This window comes from Elaeis guineensis, chromosome 4 (genome assembly GCF_000442705.2).
Source record: "Elaeis guineensis isolate ETL-2024a chromosome 4, EG11, whole genome shotgun sequence".
In the NCBI taxonomy this organism is placed as follows: Eukaryota; Viridiplantae; Streptophyta; class Magnoliopsida; order Arecales; family Arecaceae; genus Elaeis; species Elaeis guineensis.
The window spans coordinates 3,546,127-3,555,938 of record NC_025996.2 but is presented as its reverse complement, the minus strand read 5'-3'; the positions used below and the strand labels follow the sequence as shown (position 1 = coordinate 3,555,938).

The window sequence follows — 9,812 nt, the reverse complement described above, 5'->3', positions numbered from 1 at the left end:
TATTAATACTCGATTGTTCAAAGTATTTGATGAATGTCCGACCCAGCGAGTTGAAAGAAGTAGTTGCGAGTTGCGAAAGTACGTTAGCTCTAGCATTTTCTATCATTGGGATGTGAAAGATCTCAAAATATTTTAGGATTGATATAAGATCTTTCACCTTCTGAAAATACTTCATTATAATTGGGTCTCGAGCTTCAAACTCATCCTTAACCTACCCAGTAATTAACTGTGAGTTTGTGAAGACCTTTAGGCTGTCAATATCAAGCTCTTTGGTAATCTTTAAGCCAGCTAAGAGTGCTTCATATTCGGCTTGATTATTCGAAGCTTTGAAATTAAATCGAAGGGCATATTCTGTTACAACTCCTTCAAAATTAGTAAGGATGAGACCAACTCCACTGTCATGTGCATTAGATGCTCCGTCAATATGTAGCACCCATGCCGATGTTAAGTCAAGCTTGGGAGTTGTAGCTTACTTTATTTTATCGTTGGATTTATCCTCGGGATTATTACCAGATATTGTACATTCGATGATGAAGTCAGCCAAAATTTATGCCTTTATTGATGGACGTGGGTGATATTATATATCAAATTCATCAAGTTTTATCGTCTCCTTCGTCATTCAATTTGATGTATCAGGTTGGTGTAAGATTGCCTTCAACGACTGATCTGTCAAGACGACCATATGGTGTGCTTGAAAGTATGAACGAAGTCATTATGATGATATGATTAGAGCGTAAATCATCTTCTCCACTCTTGAATATCTTACTTCAGTATTGTGAAGCACCTTGCTAGTGTAATAGATCAGTCATTGAATTCGATTTTTATTCTCTTGGATAAGTACCGAATTAACTGTCTCCGTCGATGTCATCAAGTAGAGATACAAAATTTTTCAATTTTTGATTTTATAAGCAATGGTGGAGATGCAAGGTATCTATTCAGATTCTCGAAGGACTATCAGTACTCGTCTGACCATGAGAAGTCTTTTGTTTATCTTAAGATTTTGAAAAAGAATAAGCATCTTTCTGCCGATCTTGAGATGAATCGATTGAGTACGGCAATCCTTCCATTGAGCTACTGTATCACTTTCTTAGAACTAGGATGCTTCATGTTGATGATAGCCTTTATTTTCTTAGAATTGGCTTTGATTTTTATTTTGACATAAAAAATTTAAAAAATTTCTCAGAAGTTATTCCGAATACACACTTAGTCGGATTCAACTTTATCTGATATCGTCGAAGTGTGCTGAAGATTTCTTCTAGATTTCGTACATGATCAGTAGTTTGAGAACTTTTCACCAGCATATCATCCACATAAACTTTCATATTTCGCCCAATTTGTACCTTGAAGATTTTGTTAACTAGTCGTTGATATGTGGCTCTGGTATTTTTTAAACTAAAAGGTATTACTTTATAACAGTAGATGCCTTTGTCGGTTATGAAGGTTGTGTGCTCCTCATCTTCAGGTGCCATCCGAATCTGATTGTAGCCTGTAAAGATGTTCATGAAGCTTAAAAGTCGGTGCCTCAAAGTTGCATCAACTAGTTGATCAATCTTCGGTAAAGAGCAACTGTCCTTCAAATAGGCTTCGTTTAGGTTTATCGACTTCTTCGTCGATGACTTTCTATCTTTCAGGAACAAAAGATCTTTTCTTTTATCTCACTGGCTTAATCTTTGGATCAATATTTAGCCGGTGGATTATTACCTTCAGAGGAATGCTTGGCATATTAATAGCCGACCAAGTAAAGATGTCGACGTTTGCTCTAAATAGATTTATTAGTTGCTGCCACTTTAAATCAGACAGCTGCGATCCAATTTGGATCGTCTTCTCAGGATCCTCTTCTTTTAGTGGGATGAAAACCAATTGTTCGGCTGGTTCACCCCTCTCTTCATTTTCTCTTTGATCCAATTTATCAACGGACAAAGAGTCTTCAGGTTGATTATTTTGTGTGAAAATCAGGAAGCAGCATCAGGCAAGTTGTTGATCTCCATGCATCTCTCTGACTTTATTTCTTATCAAAAATCGAACTAGCAGATGAAATATCGAAACTACTGCTCTCAGGGCATTAAGTCCAGATCGTTCGAGTATGGCATTATAAGTCGAACAAACTCGGACAACTGTGAATGTCAAGAGAATAATACTCTGTTGTAGTCCAGCTCCTACGGTTAGTGGGAGAGTGATTTCTCTCTCCACAGTAACTGCATCTCCAGTGAAACTGATCAATGATGTCGAGACTCTTCTGAGTTGATTAGTCGGTACTCGCATTCAGAAGAAAGTCGAATAAAATAAAAAATCTATCGAGCTTTCATTATTTACTAAATTTTTTTTCCATCATAATTTGCTATCATTGCCGAAACAACGACATCGTCATCATAGAGAGTTTGAATTCTCTGAACATCTTCTTCCGAAAAAGTAATTACATTGTCGAGTCATCGCTTCTTCGACGACTCTTCTTGGAAAGTTGCCCTCTAATTTTTCTGTCGCCCAGAGATCATGTTAATTACTCCTGTCATTGGTCGATTGTTGAGTGTCTTCTTAATTTGTGGCTAAGATTATTAGTTGGTCGGAGGTTGAGTCGGACGATCTCGTCGAAACTTCTCGAGATAACCTCATCGAATCAGGGCTTCTATCTCATCTCTGAGCTGGATACACTGTTCGATATCGTAACCGTGATCAAGATAGAACTGACAGTACTTCTTTCTGTCACGGCTCCTCGATGGTGCTTTCATCATAGGGGGTATCATAAATACTCATCTCCTTCGATCTCCATCAGAATCTATGCGCGGAGAGTAGAAAGAGAAGTACAGGAGTCATACCTGCCATAACTACTTGGCTTCGGACTCTATTATCGAGGTGAAGCTCTCTTATTGGTAATTGGCCGACTTGATTTGGTTGAAGCTCTACTTTTCTTCTGTTTCTTCTTCTGATTTATTTTTCTATCTGACGTCGGTCAGAAGCAGTTTCATCTATGCGAATATACTTGTATGCATGCTCCAGAAGTTTAGCATAGGTCCGAGAGAGAGTTTTATCTAAAGAGTATGTAAATCTGGATTCTCTCAGACTCCTCTTCCTAGCCGATATAGCCATGTCTTCGTTGAGATCCCTGATCTCAAGTGTGGCCATATTAAATCGAGTCACAAAATCTCTCAACGTCTTTGTCTTACCTTGCTTGATTGAGAAGAGACTATCTGAGGTCTGTGGCAGCCTTCGGTTAGTACTGAAGTGGGCCATGAAAGAATGCTTGAGCTGCTCAAAGGAGTTAATGCTCTCTAATTGAAGTCCGAAATATCAGACTCGAGCAGCCTTTCGAAGAGTTGCCAGGAAGCTAATGTATAAGAGGGCGTTAATTGCCCCCTGAATTATCATGAGAGCTTTATAGCTCTTCAAATGATTGATTGAGTCAGTGGAGCCGTCATATGGCTCCATTTGTGGCATCTTGAACCGAAAAAAAATTGGTTCATCCAGGATGCGCTGAGAAAAAGGCTGGACAGTATGGAAGTCATAATCGTTGGAGGACTTTCGATCTTCTACCTGAAGTTGAACAAGCTGACGGTCAATCTCTCTAAACTTACGTTCATAGTCATCGAACCACCGTTACTGAAAAACTCTAGGGGTAGACCCCATAAAGAGCTCGAAAAGAGAGAAGCAAAAGGCATCCACGGCCATTTTTTCTTCCTGATACTATATGCATGAGAAGGAGAGGGAGAACACCGCGAATGATTGGTGGCATGATGGGAGTGTCGAGAATATGGTTGTCCATCTCGATAGGAGTGTCGAGACGATCATCGCTCTAAAGATGAGGAGGGTGAGTGTCATGGAGGACGGCGTCTATGCTTAGATGGCACTGACTGAGCCACCGGCTGCTCCACTGGCGGTTGCTGCTACTGCTAGGTTTGCTGCTACTGGAGGCTTTGAACCGTCTCTGTCAAAACCTTCATTTGCTGCATAAGCGCAGCAATTTGTGCGTCCGTAGTAACCACAGGATGCAAAGAACTGGACTCTGCCACTAGAGATGGGGGAGGAATATCTTTCTGATGGAAAGACTGCCTCATTGATCCCGTCGAGTGTTGAGCTCTGATTTTTGGTATGGTTGATTGTAATCGTCCCCCCACCTGACGTACCAATCTGTTGCAGTCAATCCTCTGTCGCCTGTCGTCGATGAAGAGCACCTGCAAAATAAAGTCCTCACAGATCGAAATTATGTCCGGCAGGGATCCTCCGATGCTTAAGTTAGAAGGAGTGGTGAACAGTACATGAAGAAGAATTGAATTGACAGAGTTTTTAGCCCAAAATTGTCTTATCCGTGCTGTTCATTTACCTCCCTTTTATAAATGATTCTGATGTAACCGTCGAGCACGTGGTCTCGCTTTTTATGGCGCTAAATTATCGGACCATAATCATGAAGTTAATGGATTGTTTATGCCCACTAATGACCATGACACATAATCGATAATCGTTTATAATGATTAGGTGTGTTGAGAAGATAAGCCGACTATATGTCGGTAATAGTTGTAAGTCGGTAGTTTAGAGATCCGAATGATCATCGATCAGTAACTCTGATATGCCGATGGTCTTCGGTCGGAGATTAACCTAATTGTTTGTTGTTGGTTGATAATAGTCGACTGTCAGTCGGCCAATTAATTGTTAGTCGGATTAATATATTCATAAGGCCGATGTAGAGTCGGAGTCGGGGTCGGTTGAATTGTCCCAATAAGTTAAAATGGAGACAGCGAGACACTTCCTCCCAAATTTATTAATCAAAATGGTACGCATGATTTTTGACGTATTACCAAAACCAAAATAATATAGACTTGGTTCTTGACTGGAAATATGTTCTGAGAGAACTACAGGATTCCAATCATGAAATGTTCCTTGTCTTGTAACTTTGGAGACTTCTATTGTGCTCATTAGATCAATTCTATAGGGTAGCAGATTTTGCATACTTATCAACATTCATTGATCCTTGCTATATGTAAATATATTTTTTTATAAATTCTATTTTGAGATTTGCTTACTTGCATCTTGTTGTTCGAGCAGTGCATTCATAAAATTGGATGGTTTTGTGTTCCCTTATAATCAGCAATACCTGTTGCTCTTGCTTGGCATCGAAAAAGAGGGAAGTGTAAATGTAAGAGCCTTTTTGGGGAGAAAGTGATTAAATCAACTTGGAGGGTAACTTTATCGCTCTCCCCTCCCCTGTGCTCCCCATCTGACCGCCTCCTCAGAAATAACCGTGCACCCCCACCCCCGTTACATGGACAATGAAAATGGACATGGATTGTAGAGAAGCCGAAAGGTCGTGAATGAGGGCCATGGTGGGGTGCTTCGCGACCATGACCCGGTAGACGGGGGACCACTGAGAGACTGCTTGCTTTCTTTAGGCCTTTTTTTTTTTTCCGATCACCGACTCGTTAATTGTTCTTGGCCGCTGAAAGAAACATATATGCCTATCAGATTGACCACAGGGTCTTTTTTTTTTTTGATTTGATGAACAGCCCAAGAATCGTGGGGAACGTGCTCCCTCGGTCTATAAGTAAGGCGCTCGAATCCGCATTTCGGTACCAACCAACAAAACTAGAGCCCACGAAACCCCCTAGAGAGCCATATTAATTAATTAATTATGGATCCTGGTCGCAGGCATTCCCAATCCCAATCCCTCTCTCAGAATCTCCTGTCCACCGGCCGCCTCCTGCTATCCTTCATCCTAATTCTTCACTACTCATCAGCGATGGTAGTTGCTGCGACCACTGCTTCTTCAATCCTTGAATCCCAAGCCAGAGTTCTGCTCCACTGGAAATCCACCCTTCAAAATTCACATGCCCAACAACTCAGTTCTTGGTCTCTCTCCAACAACACCTGCATGTGGTATGGTATCACCTGCACGGAGATTAATGGAGGCCCCGCTGTGATCACTGGCATCAGCCTACCTCGTGCGGGCTTGGTAGGTAAGCTCGATAGCCTCAACTTCTCTGCCCTCCCATCTCTCACTCGCCTCCATCTCCGACGCAACTATTTGTTTGGAACAATCCCCCCGCATAAGCACTCTTTCCGCTCTCACCTCCCTCGATCTCTCCCATAATCACCTTTCCAACAATCTGTCCATCACTTTTGGCAGCCTCTCCAACCTGACTGAGATCGATCTCTCCTCGAACAAATTCACAGGCGCACTACCTCTAGAGATTGGTCAGCTCAAGAGTCTACGCGCGCTTCGTTTATTCGAAAACTATCTCACTGGACCTATCCCTCCTTGACCAACCTAAGCCTCCTTTACCTTCACAGAAATCAATTCTCTGGCAATATCCCCCATGAACTAGGCAATCTAGTTAACCTCTTGAATCTAGCAATCTCATATAATAATTTAACTGGTTCCATTCCTTCTAATTTAGGCAATCTCACCAAATTGAAGGCCTTGTATCTCGGCAAAAATAATTTATCTGGCACCATCCCTCGTGAATTAGATAACTAGTGAACTTAACTGATCTAGATATCGCAGAAAATCAACTATCAGACTCCATTCCTTCTACTTTAGGAAACCTCACTATGCTTAAAACATTATTCCTCTTCATCAATCATTTATCTGGCACTATCCCTCATGAATTAGGCAACCTAATGAACCTAAGTGATTTAGACATTTCAGAAAATCAACTATCAGGCTCCATCCCTTCCACTTTAGGAAACCTCACCACATTAACTAAATTACTTGCTTTTAACAATCAACTGTCTGGCTCCTTGCCCAAAGAACTAGGTAATCACACCAATTTGGTTTTACTAGACATGTCGAACAATAGTTTTTTTGGTTACTTACCATCAGAGATCTGTAAAGGAGGTGCACTGCGACGTCTTCTGTTGGAAAACAACTACTTTGAGGGCCCTATTCCAAGAAGTTTAAAAAATTGCTCTAGCTTATTTAGAGTTCGCCTTGAAGGAAACAAGCTTAGTGAAAATATCTCTGAAGCCTTTGGGATATACCCAAATCTACACTACATTGACATGAGCTATAACCAATTACATGGCCAGATATCACCAAGTTGGGCATATTGTCAAAATCTGACATTCTTCAGGATTTCTGGGAACCAACTTTCTGGTAACATCCCCCCGAATTTGGGAAGTTGCTTCACTTAGGAGTCCTGGACCTTTCTTCAAATCAACTTGCAGGAGAAATACCAAGAGAGTTAAGTACCATGAGCTTATTGTTCAACCTGACTTTGAGTGATAACAAAATTACCGGAATAATTCCCTTGGAGTTTGGAAAATTGTCTAATCTACAAATACTTGATTTATCTAACAATGACATCAGGGGCCCAATACCCCAACAATTAGATATTGCATTAACTTGCGCACCTTGAATTTGGGAAGAAATAAATTGAATGGGAGCATTCCATCTCAAATTGGAGAGCTAGAAAGATTGCAGGATTTACTTGATCTGAGCTATAATTTTCTTGAAGGAGAGATACCAACACAACTAGGAAGTTTGGCATATTTGATATCTTTGAACTTGTCCCACAATAATCTATCAGGTGCCATTCCTTCATCCTTTGGAAACATGTTGAGTTTGTCGTTAATTGATGTATCATACAATAATTTGGAGGGCCCAATTCCGAGAAGCAAATTATTTCAAAATGCTCAAGCAGAGTGGTTTATCCATAACAAAGGTTTATGTGGTGAGGTGCCAAGTTTGCCTTCTTGTGGATCAACCACTACAAGTGCTTAACATTCAACTAAAAACCACACTACACTCTTTGCTATCACTCCTATATTGGGCAGCTTGGTTCTTTTAGGTTTGTCTACCATCATCATTGTAGCTCTTTGCAAGAGAAGAAAACCTACAGAGAAAAAGATAATGATATTATTATCGGTGATATGTTTTCCATATTGAATTTTGATGGAAGGGTTGCTTATGACTACATCATCAATGCCTCCAAAAATTTTGATGAGAAATATTGCATTGGGAGTGGCGCATATGGCAAAGTTTATAAAGTAGAATTTCCAATGGAACAGTGGTGGCTGTTAAGAAACTTCATCTGATGGAAGGTGTATTGGATGAGAAAAGTTTTCAAAGTGAAATTCAAGCATTAACTAGAATTCGACACCGTAACATTGTAAAACTTCATGGATTTTGCTCCAATTCAGATTGTAAATTTCTTATATATGAGTACATTGACAAGGGAAGTTTAGCTAGCATCCTTTGTAGTCAAGAAACAGCAGAAGAATTGAATTGGGAGAGAAGAACTTGTATTATCAAAGATGTGGCCCATGCTTTGTCATACATGCACCATGATTGCAATCCATCCATAGTGCATCGAGACATCTCCAGCAATAATATACTATTAGACTCTGATTTCAAGGCTTATCTTTCTGATTTTGGCACTGCAAGAATTCTAAAACCTGCTTCATCAAATTGGAGCACACTAGCTGGCACAGTTGGCTATGCTGCCCCAGGTAAGTCATTATTCCAATTTCTCCTTATTATTGTAGTTGTTTTATTTGTAATATATATATATATTTTTTGTGTGTGTGTGTGGTGTGTGTGTGTGTGGCGCGCGCGTGATACTTTTCTTTATTTTTCTATTTCAATGTCTTACATGGCTTACCACGCATTTAAAAAATAGGATTAGCATATATTTGTCAAATAAAGATTTTTCAGTAAACATATGACGGTAATTATATCTTTCATTTATGAATCTATCTATCTATATACTAGTGCCGGTAGATAATTAATTTTTCTAATGATGATTATAATATTTAACTAATAATCATTTCAAAACAATTTTAAAAAAATATTACCAAGCATAATCTTCAATTAATCAATAATAACATTTATTATGTAAATATCAAAGTATTTCCAAAAATTAATATATAAATTAAGGAAGTTGAAAAGTGCATCTAACAAGTGGAAATAAGATTTTGGAATTTTTGTTAAGTTAGGAAAAAAATTTAAATTGGAAACAAAAAAACTATTTATTTCTTTTTTTTTTTTTTTTGCAGAACTTTCGTACATGACAAAGGTGAATGAGAAATGTGATGTATACAGTTATGGCATAGTAATATTAGAAGTAATAATGGGAAGGCATCCAGGTGATCTTGTCTCCTCCCTATCATCATCAGATATCCAACATATGTTATTCAGTGATGTGTTAGATCAACGTATCTCACCTCCTACAACTTATATAATAAAAGAAGTATTATTGCTGGCTATGATCGCGTTTTCATGCATTCGTGCTACACCACAAACTCGACCAACCATGCAAAGGATATCTCACTTATTCATAAGTGGCAACATTCCAACTATTCATGAGCCATTCAATTCAATCAAATTATGTCAATTAGTGGAGTTTTTACCATAGATGTAGTGCACAAAAACTACAAAAACATAATGTAGCTCTTTCATATTGCATAGTACAAGTTTTTGTAACTATTTTCTATTTTTACCTTTTAGAAACACCATTATATGAATCTCAGCACTATTGTTCTCATTCATTATTCTTTTCAACAAATTTGAGGGAAGTATCTCACTACCTCCATTAGTCCACTCCCCCATCCCCCAACTTAAAAAAAAGATTGTTTTCTTAACTTTTCTTTTTGTGTAGTGTCATCACTTCATAGATGACGTGTGATGTCGTGATCCATGTTATAGTTTCAAATGGAATGATTTTTTTGATGGATCAACGGGTATTAAAATGAGAGGGGAAAAACAAAAGGCCATGATGGGTCATTGTGATATAACCACGGCAACATTAAGAAAATTCTAAATACAAAGGAGACTTCTTTTTAGAATTGTATGCATTGTCATAGCCAGTTGTCAAATTGACAAAAGC

At 39.0% G+C, this 9,812-nt stretch overlaps 1 pseudogene; it reads left to right on the top strand.

Moving 5' to 3' along the window:
- Window positions 1-5,617: 5,617 nt before the first annotated feature.
- LOC105044268 (uncharacterized) lies at window positions 5,618-9,419 on the top strand (annotated as a pseudogene).
- Window positions 9,420-9,812: the final 393 nt, after the last annotated feature.